We start from the raw sequence: 17,374 nt of genomic DNA on the forward strand, positions 1-17,374 counted from the left end.
TTCATTTCCCTCAAAACATTCTTGGCTCTTTCCTTCTTCTCTTTTTTTCCCCTATATCTGGGTGTTCGTTTCCTTCTGTAGAGGAAGCACGGCGTGCAAAGCTTTGGCTCCTTTCCAAAGTTCCAAGAGGTGCTTTGCTACTGCCTTCTGCCCCCAACCTGAAATTTCTGTGACGATGGGGAGATTGGAAAATCAGCACCCTGGCCTTTTCCACAACCTGAGCTGACTGCTGGATGCCAAGCGATGCTATCAATTGATTAAAACATAGCCTGCCAGCTTCCTGCTTGATAAGAAGGAACATGAACTGATGGGGAAGTCTCCAGTCCATTACTAAAGGAGTTGTCCATCAGCTCAGTCACCACCCGCTCCTTCCCATGCATCCTAACACTCTCTGTGCTCCTTTCCACACGGCCTCACTCACAGCATGGTCCTTCCCCAGGATCCCAGATGGGGTGGCGGCAGACGAGACCATCCGAAGGCTGCCAGCACCTGCCAGGCAAAGCTGCCTCCTCATTATGGAGTGAGGGGCAGAAGGGGGGGGACGTCAACTTCTCACAGTCAGTTCCAGGCTGAACAGGACTTGCCTTCCTTCTCTCTTTGACCAACAAGTGCACATCCGCAAAGGGCTTCCATGTGCAAACATTACAAAGACAGAAGGGATACGGTGATGGGAGAAGGGGGAGGGGTGGGAAGGGAAAAGAAAAGCCCCCTGCCCCTGCTTTCATGGAGCATATACACAGATGGGGCAGCAACATTCAATGAACGTCAAGTTGCGTGAAGAAGAGGTGTCCAGTGTCAAGAGAGCAGGTGGTGGTCAGCAGTGGCCAGACCGTGAGGGTCAAGACGGGCTTCTCGGAGGAAGGGATACCTGCAAATGCAAACAGGCATTCTCCCTGTTGTAGCAGAGGCAGGAGCAGCTGCAAGGAACCTACTAGAAGATGGAGGTTATGGGGCTCATCAAATTCAAAGTAGGTCATTGTGGCCAGGGTAGAGAGGGGCACAGCCCAGCATGATTTGAGGCGAGACGAGTCGGGAAGTCTTGGGGACCTCACAGAAGAATCAGATCTCCAACACGTGCAAGTTTTTAAAATTTATTATTGTTGTTGTTTTTGTAAGACAGACACAAAGACCTGCTTATCTTCCCCTTTTGTGATCTCTGGCTCTTGACTGGCTCTTGGGCAGCAAAGCAGGAAATGTGAGTTACCCTCATGGAGCAGCGGCCATCTTGACAAATTTCAGTGGCCCTCGGGATGGAAGTGGCACGTTGGGTGGGAGGTAGTTGAGATGAGAAGGCTCAGCCCGAAATAGCAACCAGCCGGCGCTCGGCATCGTTCCCCCTGGCAGTTTTCACTCACGACCTCATTTAATCGCCTGACATCCCATTTTTACACTCGGGGAGGTTTAAGGGCCTCACCTTAGGTCACTTATCAAGTGAGCAGGAGAGCTGGGACGAGATCCCCGGTCCCCTGAGCCCTAAGTGTATCCTGATCTCATTGGGCAACTGGCGGTGGGGGGTGGTGTGGCAGAGTTGCTTGTAATTCCTGAGATCAGCCTCTGAACGTGTGACTACATCAGCCACCTTCTCTTCTCCTCTCATGAGCTCCCGCTAAGTCACTCAAGTGTCCTGGACCCGCGGTGGCTTGGAAGGGGTGGAGCCAAGTGTCTGCCAAGGACCTCCAGGGTGACTCAGCCCTTCTGGCTGCCATACGTCCTCGTCCCTGGGTCAGCCAGGCTCGCCTTTAATAGCTTTTGGTCCCTGTTCTGGTGGGAAGTGCAGGGGTGAGCCCTTAGCTTCAAAATGGGGGCCACCAGGAATCTGGGTGACTGGGCCAGTAGTCTACGATGAATGCCTTGGGCTAAGGTCTCCACAGAGGGGCTGGGCTGAGGACCACCCACCATCGCCCCTTTGTGACATCACTTGGAAGTTGGAGAGGGAGCAGCTGTGTGGGTGTGTCTGTGTGTGCATGTACATGGGTGTGCATTGACGTGTGTGCATGTGCATTTGTGTCTGCATGTCCACGTGTGTGTATGCACAAATGTATTTTTGTAAAAAGCTACTTACCAGAGAAAGAACTCATAGCTTTGGCCCAACAGAGCCAGCATGCATGGTGCAACCAAACAGGATTTAGAATACAGCAGGCCTGGATTTGAATTTGGATCTGTCACGTATACCCACCATGACCCTGGGAAAGCAATTTCACTTTCTCCAGTCTCAATTTCTTATCTATAAAAATGGAGCTAAGTCTTCTTCACTTTATGAGGCTTTTACGAAAATTAAATCTGAGAACACGTGAAAGAATTTAGCATGAGATTTGGAGACACTCAAGAAAAGCTGGTTTCCTCTAGGAGCGATGCTCTTTTCTTCAAAGACTGTGTCCAAATCCCACCCCAGCTACCAGCTAGCTGTGGGATTCTGGGAAAACCTTTTAATTGCTCTGTGCCTCAGTTTCCTCATATTTAAACAATAATAATAATACCTGTCCCATATGGTTGATGGGGAATAAATGAGCTAATACACTGTTAGTGCTGGAGACAGTGATTGGCAGGCAATAAGCCCTGCCCTCTCCATCAACATCTCCATCTGTGTGTTACCACTTTATGACTGCATGTTTCTTTTACATACGTACTCTGATTCTCCAACTCAGCTGTAAATTCTTTGAGGACCAGAACTGCAATTTATCTTTCTGAGAATTCCTCTCCAAACCCAGCACATAATAAAAGAGCTATAAATGTGTGCCGATTATATATGTTGAATGATTAATTTAGTTCATGAGCACAGATAGGCTGACAATCTCAGACAACACTGTTTATGAATAGGGCTTCATTTTTTTTAAATCTCTCTTGAAATTGTTTAGTTCAGGTCATTCAAAAGCACCATTAAACTTGCAGTGTGTCTCCTTTGCACAGTAAGATCTGTCAGTTCCCTCTTGAACCTTCCCTCCCTGAAAAGGACTTAATACAACTAAAAGAAGCACACAGAGGGCTCCATGTCTGGCCAAGCAAAATTAAGCTGAAAACAAGTCTGTGGAAGGCCAGTGTCTGGCAGAAAGGGTATGAATGAATTAGCAAATTATCAGAAACAACTTCTTCTGAAAAACTAATAAAATGTCTATCCAGTAATGGGATAGATTCTTAACTGATGAAACTATATAGGATTCCTGCAGACAGGAAATCTTGGCCACTGTGGATAATGGGGAGGAATTCTGGAAGCATTTATTGATCGAGCCAACATACATTGTAGAGAAAGGAAAAGGTCAAAAAGAGATAATAAACACTGATTATAAAGAGTCTCGGATGACTCCCTGATAACTATCACTTCTCTGCTCACCCATGACCTTCCCCTGCCAGATCAGGGGCCTCTAGTTCCATTTTGGGCTCATCTCTCTTGATGTTTTTGAGGCAGAAGTGCAGTTATGGAAAAGTGTTTCTGGTTCCCTGGTAACTCGAAATAATTAGCTGCAGAATAAGAAAAATGAAGTTTGCATGAAATAAACTTGTCCAAAATGGATTTTTCCACTCATATTTTGAAAAAGCTGTGAAGTTGACATTAGATTAGCCTTGATAATTTAAATAGTTTGTTTTAATCCCAGGATAATCTGAGAAAATATGCATGGGATCCATGTGTTTATCAGGGCTAAAATGCAAGCATAAAAAATTTTCACCCAAAGACTGGTTTCCATTCTGCTGGCTTTTGGTACCTAGGTTAAAGGAAACATGAGCACTGTGAGATGGAAAAGATTCTCCAGAATCAGGATCAGCAGGTTCTGTGGACAAAGATGTGTGGTTAACACTGGTTCAACCAAGTTGAATAGTTATCTTAACGGCAGGATTTTGAGCCTTATAAATCTCCAAGATGGAGATAAGGCACAAGTTACTTCTAAAGTTCGTTTGGCCACAAGTGATCCTCTACAACATCATTTAGAAGGCTTGTTAACTAACCTAAGATAAATACATCTTTTTGCTACTCAAAGTGGGTGGGCTAGAGCAGCCTTATCACAAATCGATGCTTGTAACTACTCCAGAGTCATCAGACTGACTCTTTGAGGGGCCCCTCAGCCTCCCACACCATGAAATTTGAGTAGACCAGTTAGCAAATTTAAGCAGTCTATCCTAAATATGCCACCCAGATTTGGTACAGATTAATCCAATGCTTTCCATTTGGTGAGTAAAAAAAAAAAAAAAAAAAAAGACTTAAGACTCCTCTCCTTTTTGCAAAGAATGTCTGTTAAAATCTCTCCAAAACATTGTTTCAAATGCTTGCACTAAGACCTTTAAAACATGGAGCATTTGGTTATAGAATCTCCAGCTTTCAAGATGAAGGACATGTCTGTAATGACGAGCCAGCATAAAAGGTGCATCCTGAGTGATTACCTTTATAAGACGTTCAAAAGCAAAACAAATCTGTGTGATAGAAGCTGGGAGAATGTCATTGGGGTGGCAGTTGTTGACTGGGAAGGGGCATGAGGGCTCCTTCTGGGGTAATGGGAAGGCCCAGTGTTTTGAGCTGAGTGGTGGATACACGGATGTGTGTGTGTGTGTGTGTGTGTGTGTGTGTGTGTAAAACTCCCCTGCACTTTTATGCTCAGAAGTATTGCACACTCTAGTTATGCTCTACCTCAATTAAAAAGTCCTTGACTGAATAAAAGCAGGCATTTTCTCTGTTCAGGAGCAACTGTGAAATTACTTTTGAAGGAAGAAACCCTTTTTATCCATTTGCATCTACTCTAAAGACATGAATAATTCGCAATGCACCCTTTGGGGGGAAATACTATTTTATTACTCAAGATACAAAAGGTTAATGTGAAGGGAAGGCAGATAAAAATATGGCTCACCGTCTACACTGACCCAATAGTCCTTAGATTCAAAAGACCTCATCCTTGGAGAAGACGCCGGGAGGCTTTGGAGCACCTCCAGATCACTTGGGATCTCGGATGGCTTTCATGCCCTCTCCTGCCTTGTTCCTGATGGTAGATGAATCCGCTCTCCTCTTTTCCTACAGATGAAACTTCCCAGACCACACGCTAAATGAGAATCTTTCAGTGCAGGGGATAAGGTCCTTTGCTCACAGGGCTCAGATTGAGAAGGTACAAGGAAATTAGACATCCCATCAATTCACTTATCCAGAGAGACGTAGTTAGAAATCAGTGGGTGAGGCATGTGCATCGTAAGTTGAGAGTCACAGTTGTAGGACTTAAGCATCTGTCCCTAGAGGCCTGGGGTGGCACATTGGTGCGCCCGGCCCTGACACCCACAGATCAGTCGTCCTGCCCATTCCAGAGAGAGCTGGGCTCCGTCTCTGCTCTGCCACTTCCCCATTTGGGAGCCTCAGGTGAGTCCCGCCTGGCCTTCTGAACCTGCTTCCCCTTCAATGTAATGGAACAAATGACACCTGCTGGGAGGGCTTGGGGAGACCAGCACCCAGGAAAACATCTCACTTTGGGTGACAAGGTATATTAGGTGCCCTCTCCACTGGGTGTAGAGGGAAGGCAGGCTCTGAGGCTGCTTGGGAATGGAACTTGGCTCTGCCACTTAGCAGCTGGGTGACCCTGGACAAGTTACGGAGCCAGCAGAGCCCCCCTCTATCCGTACAAGACTGTGATGGTCGCTGTCCCCAGTTCACAGGGTTACTCCAAGGGTTCCATTAGCAACGCCGCCAACAGGTCGGACATGGTATGTGGGATGCAGGTTGCAGTTCTCAACACTGTAGGCCATGATTAACATTTTATTATTAATTTTATCACAATATTTAAATAGAGACCGAATGAACCAATTATTCTTGAAGTTAGGCAGCCTTCAAGGGGAAATGCATCTTGGCTGTTGTCAGTTCCCTTGTCCTGTGCTTTCACTCTGGCCGAGGCACCACTAAACTTTGCACGGCTCCCTGCTGCCCTCCCACTTTCATTCATCAGCCTTCCCTGAAGCATATGAAGAGGATCAATAGTCTCTTAACTATCACGGGAGAGGCACCTAATTTGGCGGCCTTGGCAAAGCCAGGACAGAAACGCTTCTCCTTCCAATGTTGCTACTATCCTGTTGGTCTTTCATGGCAGGAAACTTTGTGCCAAGAAGCCAAAGGGAGGAATGAGTTACTTCAAACCATCCATCTTTGCTCCAATGATGCTTGAAACCAGAAAAGCACCTGCAGCTATTCAGAATCTTTCACACACCCTTCCATCCATCCATCCTTCTTTCCTTCCTTCCTTCCATTTAACCTTCCATCCTTCCATTCATCCTTCCATCCATCCTTCCATCCACTCACCCATCCATCCATCCATCCTTACTTCCTTCCACTTATCCTTCCATCCTTCCTTATTTCTTCCTTCCTTCCATCCTTCCTTCTTTCCTTCCTTCCATCCATCCATCCATCCTTCCTTCAACCCATCCTTCCATGCATGCATCCAATATGCACTGACTATCCATTATGCATGTGATGTGGATGGTTGACGATAGAGGGAGGTGCTGTCCTATTAGAGAGTGGAACAGAAGTACCTAATCTAGACCAGCTGACCCAAGGAGGCTCCTTAGAGCAGACGACTTCCCCTCGGATGTAAAGAGCAGAGGAGGACTCTCTAGACAGAAGAGCCAACAGGGCCAGGGGGACGGCAAGGAGAAGTCAGATGTTAGACTCTCACAAAGTAGAAGATGGGGGTAGAAAGGAAGGCAGAGAGTCAGTGTACGGAAGGCTACCTGCACTGGCAAGGGCCTTGTGATTTCCTCTGGAGGGGATGGAGAGGAGGGGGTTTGGGTGAGATGTGGTCACATGGTTTTTTGGAGAGCGGGATCCTGCAGGCTGGAGAGATGAGGGTGGAGGAAGATTCTGGTCAGGCTCTTGCAGATGGCGGGAATTAGAGGAGAGATGACAGGTCTACAGGGGAAGGTGGGCATCCCAGAAATGTTTGGGAGGTAGGGCATGGGGTAGATGGAAAAAGAGCCAAAGAGGATGAAAGCTGGCATCTCAGGAGGGGAGCAGATAGGCAGAATTCCTTCCCTGGCATGCTGGAGGAGAAGGAGGAGGAGCAGGCTGGAAGGAAAGAGGACGAGACAGTTTTGAACATGGGGAGCCCAAGGTGCTCACCTGTGCGTGGCAAAGGTGGAGGTGCCCAGGAAGTGGCTCTATTTCAAATCCAAAGCAGATATAAAGTCAGGGAAGTGGATGAGGTGATGCAGAGGGGAAAAACAGAGGGCTAAGGATGAACCACTGATGTCTACATGGTGGTGATTCTGCAGGTTACCTACCTAAAACACTGCATGTCTTTAAAATATCTTGGACCCAGGCATGGCTGGAAATCTGTCTTAGTCTTAATTGAATCACCAGCCATTCAAAAGCAGCAGAAATAAACACACCACCCCAGAGACCAGGATCCATCAAAACTTTCTGTACCCAAGGAAACCCAAGCCCGGTGTGGGCTGGGCTAGCATCCAGTGGAGATGCTGTGGAGGGAATCCATCAGCCTGAAAGCATGAACTGAGCTCTAAGATTCTCTGATTTTAATTGGATAAACAAAGTATGATATACCCTTTCAATGCAACTCACTGCTGCCATTAAAAAGAATGAGGCAGATCTATATGTACTGACATGAAATGATATCTCGGATATATGGTTAAGTGACTATATAAACACACACTCATCTACACTTATATAAATAAATTATAAGACAAGATATGGAAGAACATACACCAAACTGTTGGGGGGCTGAGAGGATTACAAGGTGCTTCCACATTTTAATTTACATGCACTCCAGTACACAGACATATAGTTGTTTCATAACAAGAACAAAATGGTATTGACAAAGATGCAAAAGTAACACAATCTGATATTTCTAACTGCTCTCCTGGGCTGTCGTGGCCCCAGCAGTGGTTGGTGCTCTGTGCAGAGGGGAAGGATGGAGACGGAGCAGGCATGGAGGTTTACAGAGGCTGCTTCATGGCTTCATCATCAGATGAGGAATCAGGAAGTGCACAGGGCCAGTTGGAGAGATCTTGTGAAGAATCGGAGAAACGGTGATGAGAAGCTTTACACATGAACGTGTTACACGTAGTCCAACAGCAGAGGGGACCAGGAGTGGAAGGTGGAGGTGAGATGGGGCGGGCTAGTGGTTAGAGTTAAGGCCAGGCTATCCCTGAACTAAACAGCTTTCTTGTGGAGTTGTCTGTGTACCCCCTAAGTGGGTCCAACAGTGTGAAGCTGCCACAAGGTTCTGCCCCAAAGGTGGAATCCGAATCACAAAGGAGGCAAACACCAACCCTGGAACAGGTGGTTAGGGGGCATCCAGTGATGAGGATGCAGTTACATCGTGAAATTAAGCAGAACACAGATGTGAAGGTGGAACCCCTTGTTGGCCAAACCAAGCAAACAGGAATTTTTCTGTATGTGGTCTGACTTGCATCCTTAGTGCAATTTTTTTTTTTCTTCTGGGGACACAGAAAACAGACTGAGAACCAGCCTTATGGGTCCAGAGGCTCAATCAGTTCTGAAGTTGTCAAGGCATGGTTCCATCTCCCCCTAGTGAAATCAATCACCATCATCCCATGGAGAAGCCTCAGTTTCCACCCCCAGCTGTGCCCTGCCTCCCAGAAGTAAATGCATCTCGATTCGCAAGCATCGCTGCTATGCCCAGAACATCCGACAACTAATATGTAACAACATTAAAAATGTTCTGCTCCCCACGTGTAAATGAGGCCAACTGATGACTAATTTTTCTGAAGAGGATTGGCTTACTGAAATCCAATAAACCAAGCCCTGTGAAGTCTCATCCTATCAAGCTGATAGCTGCTCACATAAGCCCTGGGATGGGGCGGTTAGAGAGATAGGAAAGGGGCGATTGGGAATAGTGGAGGAAAGGGGAATTTTAGAGACAAGCATTTGGATCTGCAGTACCTCCACACAGCCAGATGTTTAACCAACTTCCCTGCACCTCTTTTTTCACAGTCTGGATCCAAGAGTGCAGGTCTGGGAGGGGAGCCTAGTCCTCCCAACCCAATGATTAATAAATTAATTAAAAATCCAACTCAGAAAGATTTCCCCTGGGCCAGCAAATCTCAGACCACATTGCAAAGTTCTTTCTGAATAATAATAATAATAAAACCTATTTGAAAATAAGACAAAATGCCCCCTTGAAACACTGCAGGTGCAGGTATGAGCTTGGAAGACTTAAATCCTCCATGGTCCACTCAAGCTGGCACAGCACTGCCACCTCCACCCCACCCCACAGTGGCCCCTTTGTGACCTGCAGGCACAAAACGTGGAGAATGCAGGCACAGAAACATTTAGGACACTTCTTAGACATGTTCAGGGCTCGGACAAGGGTGAGGCGAATGAGGCATTCGCATTGGGTGCAAAAGTTGCAGAGGTGGCAAAATTCAAAACCATAATGGTTACAAAAATTGAAATTGAGGCAAAGAAATCCATGATGAGCAAAGGATCAAAATTCTCGATAAAGACGGGATCTGACCCTCCATTGGCATGACCCGCCTCACTCAGCCACGCGGTCCTAGCCCTGGACCTGCTGTATCTAGCAGAATAACACAAGGTGCTTTTGACCCAGGAATCCTACCCTCCACACCAGCCCAGGGAGACGTCCAAGTGAAATGCATGTAAAAAGTGTTCACCAAAAGACAGGTGCAGGAACGTTCACAGCTGCACCATTTACAATAGTCTCAAAGCGGAAGCAACTGAGAAGTCCACCAATAGTAAAATGATTAAGTAAATTGAGGTATATTCATATAGTTACTGCTCAGGAACAAGCATACACCAACTATTGCTATGTCAACATTCAATGAATCTCACAAACTTCCTGATGAATGAAGGAAGCCAGATACAAAAGAGAACATTCTATGTGATTGTCTCTATGAAATGCAATAATTGGCAAAACTAATCCTTGGTGTTGGAAGTCGGGATACAGCTTACAGGTGGGGTAAGGGGGAATGGCTGGGCCGGGGCTGGGCTTCTGGGTGGCTGGTCACGATCTATTGCCTAATCCAGGAGCTGGCTGCCTGGGCGCGTTCACTTTGGACCAGTCATTGATTTGTGCTCTTTTCTGCATGTAAGTTGCACTTTAATAAGAAGGTAGCATAAAAAAATTTAAACAGGGCAGAACAAAGGACAGCCAACGCCTCTTGCATAGCATGTCTTTCTCATGGCTGCCTTCTCTTCGTGTTGATCTGGAAAAGGGCACCATTCTTCCTGAGACAACAAGTTCCAAAGAAAGAACTTTTCCTCCCCCAAATCTCATCAGGAGCAAAGATCCAATCCTGAGTCTCTAATCCTTCGTGGATGAGTATTAATAAAAACGCCATGTCTTTGCCTAAAGTCCATAATCCCTGAAAAATCCAGCTCTTTCAAAAGGCCCAAGATTTATGATCTTTGGGCCATTTCAGTGGTCACAGCAAAGGCTACACGTCTTTGCTGCTTTTCCTTCTCCCGTGCGTACCCTACACAGGAATCTAGAGCTGTTGAACAGTGCTGTATTAGTTTCCTATTGCTGCTGTAACAAATGACCACAAACTTAGAGGCTTAAAGCCAGACATATTTATTATCTTAAAATTGTGGGCATGAGAAGTCCAGCGAGGGTCTCACAGATCTATGATCAAGGTGGGACAGGCTGAGTTCCTTTCTGGGGGCATTAGGGAGACTCTGTTTCCTTGCTCATTCAGGTGTTGGCAGAATTCAGTTCCATGTGGTTGAAGGACTGAGGCCCCTGTTTGCTTGGTGGTCATTAGCCAGGGACTGCTCTCTTCTCAGCAACTGGAGGCCTCTCTGCAGTCCCTGCACCTAGACCCTGACATGGGACATCCAATCCTTCTCGTGCTTCCATCACTCAGACTTCCTTCTGTCATCACGCCTCCCTCTGACCACACCTGGGAAGGGTTCTCTGCTTTTAAAGACTCCACATGGGACCCACCTGGGTAATCCAGGATACTCTCCCCATCTTGGGATCCTTAAGTTCATCACATCTGTAAAATCCCTCTTGTGATGGAAATTATCCTATTTACAGGTTCTGGGGATTAGGGTTTGGGCAGCTTTGGGACCATTATTCTGCCTCCCACATTGCTACTAAAGCAACCTATTTATACCATCTCAGACTCTTGACACTCAAAATTCTCCAAGTTCTTTTACACCCAAGAAAGAAAGGAAACAAGACATACGCAGGACTTGTCTGGGGAGAAGAAGCACTCCCTATTTTTGTTCATTCTTTCAACAAATATTTGAGTATTGTCCATGTGCCAGGCTCTGTTCTGGGCACCATGGGTATAGGAAAAACAAACCAGCAAACATCTTTGCCCATGTGTTTTAAGATAGTAAATGTCATTGTTGTGAACCACTAATTATTGGGGGTATTTGTTATGCAGCAATAGCTAACTAACACATGTAGCATGTCAGATGGTAATAAGTCAGTAGAAAAAAAATTGAGCAAGGAAGGAATCGAGGGAATTGTAGGGTAGTGTTAGGCTACATTTTGGAAAGTGGTGGTCTGGGAAAATTCCCTATGATAAAAACATAACACACAGGAGACTTAAGAAAGTCTTCTAGGCAGCTATAATTTCTGGAAAGGGTGGGGTTGTCTGGCACTCACTAGTGCCATCAGCAGACTTTTGAGTTTCAAAGATGCAACCTAAATTCTTTTACTGTACCTTATTACTCTCCCTGCATGACACTCTCTGTGTTCTGTTATCACAGCTGCTACCAGGAATTCCCTGAGTTTTATTAACAGAGTGGTTTCTTGCTGTGGTATTATATAACACGCTTTGTACATCTACCTTCATCTATATAGACAGAGAATTCCATACAGATTTAGTTTTCAAAGGAGGAGGTTAACATAGAGAGGGTTTTCTCTTCAACATGTAGAGACGTCTAAATGCAAGCATATTTAATAACATGGCAGGGCTATGAAAATAAACACACCCGTAGAAAGAGAAGCAGCTCTGGGCCATGACATTCAGTGTTATTTTAATATGCAAGCCCACCACACATGCAAATTCATCCCCATGACAAAGTAGGTTTTGCTTTTCCAGAATCTGGTCATCCAATGCTGAGAAATCCCCCCAATGGTGGGTGTTTTTTTGTTTGTTTGTTTTTACAATTTAAGATTCTATATGATAGCAGTGGGCCTGAGAATATTGGTAGATGTAATTCTTGGTCTTGGTTGAGGCAGAAACTTAAGTGAGTGTAACGATTTATATGACCAAATAAAAGCTTCTGAATAATAATAATAATAAAAACATCTTTCCGCTTTTTCCCAACTCTCTTAAGTCATTTAGTGCTGCCGCCAAAATGTTATGCCAGTGACTATATTGAAAAGGCATAAATGGCGGCATATAAATTCTCTCTCTCCTTTAGAGAGGAAGTTTCAGAAACAGGCAAAGGATTAACTGACCTCTCTCCATGCCTCAGAGTCCTCATATTTAAAACAAATACTAACTAGAAAAAAGGCTTATTGTAAGGCTGTTTTCTCTGCTGTATGTACTGGCCTCTCATTAGAAGACACCCTCCTAGGAGACCCACAATGCTGCCGTGGACAGTTGTGCTGGTTGCGCACTGTGTAAGGTCACGGGACAAGGGTGGGCATGGGGCTGAAATCCAGCTCTTCTTACACTTGCAAAGCCATGCACGCTTCCCACAGGAAGGGGTGCCTTTACCTAATTTTCCAACAAGGCCCCATATGGGCGTAAAGTAGCCATGACTCTAGGAATTTGTTGAGGTCCAGACCAGCAAGGCTATCCTGTTCACCGTTTAGGCCCCAGTACCTGGCACAATCCATGGCATATAACGCATTCTCAGTAAATACATGCACATTAACTACAGAATGGATTAATTAATTAATTAATTGGAAGGGATAATGAAGCAGAAAAGAAGAAGCTTCTGAGTTTTTCACAGTCCATCATAGAAAACTCAGACTGCCGTGAAGACGTCATCTCCAAATTCTGTTCTTTGAACATCTATTTATTTTTGTTGCCTCTTGACTCATTTGTTTATCTGGGGGTTGGGCACTACCTTGAGAGTAACGAAGGATGCAGATGATGAAAATGAAGGAAGGGGGGATGAAAAAAGCATGACTTTCCCACCTCTTATTGCCCCTGCTCCCAGATGAAAACATTCCACTGATCCCTGGTGTTTTTTGCAGAAATCATCATCCAATTGGCCGCCCGGGAGGCCCTGCTGGTCTCTTGGCTTCAGTACTTGGGTAAATGTACTTCTTTGCTAAATAAGGCTCTAGGGTGTAATGGTTTAGATCAAGGGTTGGCAAACTTTATCTGTAAAGGGCCAGATAGTAAATGTTTTGGGCTTAGCAGGTGTGTTAGTTAGGGTTCTCTAGGGAAACAGAATCAACAAGAGATATCTGTAAATATAAGGTTTTATAAAAGTGTCTCACGCAACTGTGGGGATGCATGAGTCCAAATTCCATAGGGCAGGCAGTAAACTGGCAACTCCGATGAAAGTGTTCAATGAACTCCTCAGGAAATGCTTTGCTGGCTAGCTGAAGAAGTGAAGGTTCTCTCTCTTTCTCCCTTAAAAGTCTTCAACTGATTGGATTAAATTGAGCTGGTTGAATTCTCCCGTTGCAGAAGACATGCCCTTTGTTGATGTAATCAGTCACAGGTGCAGTCTCTTGACTGATGATTTAATAAACCAGTCTTCTGGTTTATTAACGAGCCATAAATGTCCTCGCAGTAATGGTTAGGCCAGTGCTTGGTTGACCAGACACCTGGACACCATCACCTGGCCAAGTTGATGCATGAATCTAACCATCACAGCAGGCTACACGTGGTCTCTGTCACAACTACTCAACTCCACCATTGTAGCACATAAACAGCCATAGACAATATGTCAATGAATGGGCATGCTGTGTTCCAATAAAACTATTATGGACACTCAGATTTAAATTTCCTATAATATTTGTGTCATGAAATATTATCCTTTAAAATTTATTTTCAGTGATTTACACAAAAGTCATTCTTAGCTCACGGGCCATACAAAATAGGTTGTGGGCCTTAGGAAAACAGGCTGTAAGCTGGATTTGGCCCGAGGGCCCTACTTTGCTGACCCCTGGCTTAGAAAGTGCTTACGAGGTGACAGCCACTATTTCAATTGCTTTACTCATTGACAACTACTCACCAGCCCTATAAGAGGAAGGCTGTTAGTATTTCCATTTTGGATGTAGGGACACTGAAACAGAGAGAGCAAAAAAACAGGCCAAGTTCACAAGCCTAGTAAGTGATAGAGCTGAGATTCTGGCTCCAGAGCCTTTGAGTATAACCATTATGCTATCCTAGCCCACTGTAAATGTGCTTTCTTCTCTTCCTACTCTTGGAACTTGTGGATGCTCTAGTCATTTGCCCATTTATTCTTTTACGAATTCATTCATGAGACATTTCCTTAGGCATGTGATACACAGAAACACATCAGCACCATCCCTGACTCTGAGGAGAGTCTATGGGCAAGATAGATGCATGGAAATAAGGCATGGGAACATACTTCCAAGACTCTATCTGGATTTTTCTAGCCTTTTTAGAGGAGGAAGGGTAGGAAGCATTCCTCAGATAAACAAGGTGTCACAGATATTTCAGGGAGACCATCATGTCCAAGATTTTATGGAAGCACATGCAGCCAATCTGGGATCCCCATTGTACTAGTCAGCTTGCACTGCAGTAACAAAGAACCCAAAATGTGCAGGCCACATAATAACAAGCATTTATGACAATGCCCTACTCTGCAGGTTGGCTGCGACAGCTCCACTCCAAGAAGTAGGTCAGATCAGGTCTAATCCTCTTAGCTTCCATTCTGGTCCCAGTCTGAAGGAGCAGCCACTACCTGGAATGTACGTGTCACACAGCCAAGTGGCAGGTATGCAAGAGGGGTGAGCAGAAACATGTGTTGTCTCTTAAAGACTGTGCCACCTACTGAAGTGAGGGGCACTGCAAAACCACCTGGCATGGGCTGAACTGTGGCCCTCACAGAGGGCCTAATTGTCCCAATCCTGGAAGCTGTGAGTAGTACCTTATTTGGCAAAAGAGTGCATATTACATGTTCTGGTTTGCTAATGCTGCCAGAATGCAGAACACCAGAAATGGTTTGGTTTTATAAAGGGGGTTTATTTGGTTACACAGTTACAGTCTTAAGGTCATAAAGTATCCAAGGTAACACATCAGCCATCGGGTACCTTCACTAGCAGATGGCCAATGGCATCTGGAAAACCTCTGTTAGCTGGGAAGGCATGTGGCTGGCGTCTACTCCAAGTTCTGGTTTCAAAATGGCTTTCTTCCAGGACGTTCCTCTCTAGGCCGCAGCTCCTCTTCAAAATGTCACTCTCAGTTGCTCTTGGGGTGTTTGTCCTCTCTTAGTTTCTCTGGAGCAAGAGTCTGCTTTCAACGGCTGTCTTCAAACTGTCTCTCATCTGCAGCTCCTCTCTCAGCTTCTGTGCATTCTTCAAAGTGTCCCTCTGGGCTATTGGCAAGCTCGCTCCTTCTGTCTGAGCTTATATAGTGCTCTAGTAAGCTAATCAAGGCCCATGTTTAATGGACAGGGCCACACCTCCATGGAAATTATCCAATCAGAGTTATTATCCACAGTTGGGTGGGTCACATCTCCATGGAAACACTCTATCAAAGACTTACAATCTAATCAACACTGATAACGTCTGTCGCCACAAGATTACATCAAAGAACATGGCATTTTGGGGACATAATACACCCAAACCGGCACATTACCTTATATGGCAAAGCAAGTGACTTGAGAGGAGGGGCTTATCCTGGCTCATCCAGGATTGACCTAAATGCCATCACAAGTGTCCTCATAACAGAGGCAGAAGGAGTTGTAGCTACAAGCCAAGAAATGCTGGCAGCCACCAGAAGCTGGGAGAGGCCAGGAACGGATTTGGCCCTGGAGCTTTCAGAAGGAGTGAGGTCCTGCCAGCAGCTTGATGTTGGGCTTCTGGCTTTCAGAACTGTGAGAGAATAATTTTTTCATTGTTTTAAGCCACTGAGTTTTTGGTAATTTGTTACAGCAGCCACAGGAAACTAATACAGACACTCAATCCTACTAGAGAGAAAGAGGGACCAAAGAGCTTTGAACAAATAGCCCCAGCTGCCACCAGTATGAATAGTCTTCACGAAGCACTGTCCTCTGCTAGGTAGCATATGTCTTTTGGGATTAGATGAACCTCTGTCTGTACAACAGATTTCCAGGTTATGGTAACTCTCTTATATCTCTAAGGCTGCCACATCCAATCATGGCAAACTGGGTAGCTTTAAACAGCAGAAGTGTGTTCTTTCATGTCCAAAATCAAGGAGTTGGCTGGACTGGCCTCTTCAGGAGGCTCTGAGGTGCCTCCATACCTTTCTCCTGGCTTCTGGTGATTTCTGCACCCCTTGGCGTCCCTAGGCTCGTAGACACATCACTCCATTCTCTGCCTCTGTCTTCATATGGCCTCTTCTGTGTGTCTCCATGTGTCTGTGTGTCCTCTCCTCTTCTTATAAGGACACCAGTCATTGGGTTTAAGGCTCACTATAAATCCAGGATGGTGTCATCTTGAGATCATTAACTAATCACATCTGCAAAGATCCTATTTCCCAGTAAGGTCACATTCAGAGGTTCTCGGTGGACATGAATTTTAGGGGCACACTAGTTGATCCACTACGGTAATTAGAAGTGAACCGCAACACAATCTCTCTCTACTGAAGGGAAAAAATCCTGCTCTGTGAGCTTCACTGCCCCCAGACACCCACTCCCACTTCCCTCTAAACCGCAGTCTCTTCATATGAGGGTGGAGATTGTGAATCTATCTCCTCAAGATGCTGAGGGGTCCCAGGCAGACAGGGGACCCAAAGGACTCTTCACTTAGCCTCTCCCGGTACTCGGAGCACGATCTCGGGGAAGACCTAGGGGCACGTCCCATCTCTGTGATGTCTCACTAAGGGTGGCACAAGCATTGGTAGGTGGCAGATGACTCTCCTGCAGAAAGCTTTAGGTTCTCACACACCAGAGGGGGTGGGAAGCTACAACTTTCCAGAGGACATCGGGGAGGATCTCAGCTGCTGATCAAATTACTGAGAACCCACTTATTCTGTTAGAAAAGATTTATCTCCTATGATCTTAGAAATTCTACATCATGATCGTGGACTGGTTCTTGTTTGACTAAGCAGAAAGTGCCCTTACACAGCACTAGAACCAGTCTTCTCTGCCTGTCCACCGCTGGTGAATTGAGTAGAAGACTTTATATTGCTTCAAAATGCACTAGGCCAGGTTACACTGAAAGCCAAACTTCAATGTTGCTGATTGGTCGATTCTCACTATATATCTTACCAACATACCCCAATCCCCGAACTTCAGTGTTGATGCTGGAATTATGCTGAATGTCAAAATTACATTAAATAACTC

General features: G+C 45.5%; 1 protein-coding gene across 3 annotated transcripts in view; it reads right to left on the reverse strand.

Annotated features, from left to right (window-relative positions):
* The window catches only part of MAF (MAF bZIP transcription factor), a 337,846-nt gene that overhangs the window by 239,673 nt on the left and 80,799 nt on the right, over positions 1–17,374 (reverse strand). Inside the window, exon 3 of one of the 3 annotated variants that reach the window (XM_037816384.1) lies at positions 7,849–7,979. The exons of the other annotated variants lie outside the window; for them this stretch is intronic. The gene's annotated coding sequence lies outside the window, so the exon portion shown is untranslated. Of the gene's footprint in view, positions 1–7,848; positions 7,980–17,374 lie in introns of those variants that run through there. 3 annotated transcript variants of the gene reach the window in all.

Source organism: Choloepus didactylus, chromosome 22 (genome assembly GCF_015220235.1).
Source record: "Choloepus didactylus isolate mChoDid1 chromosome 22, mChoDid1.pri, whole genome shotgun sequence".
Lineage (NCBI taxonomy): Eukaryota > Metazoa > Chordata > Mammalia > Pilosa > Megalonychidae > Choloepus > Choloepus didactylus.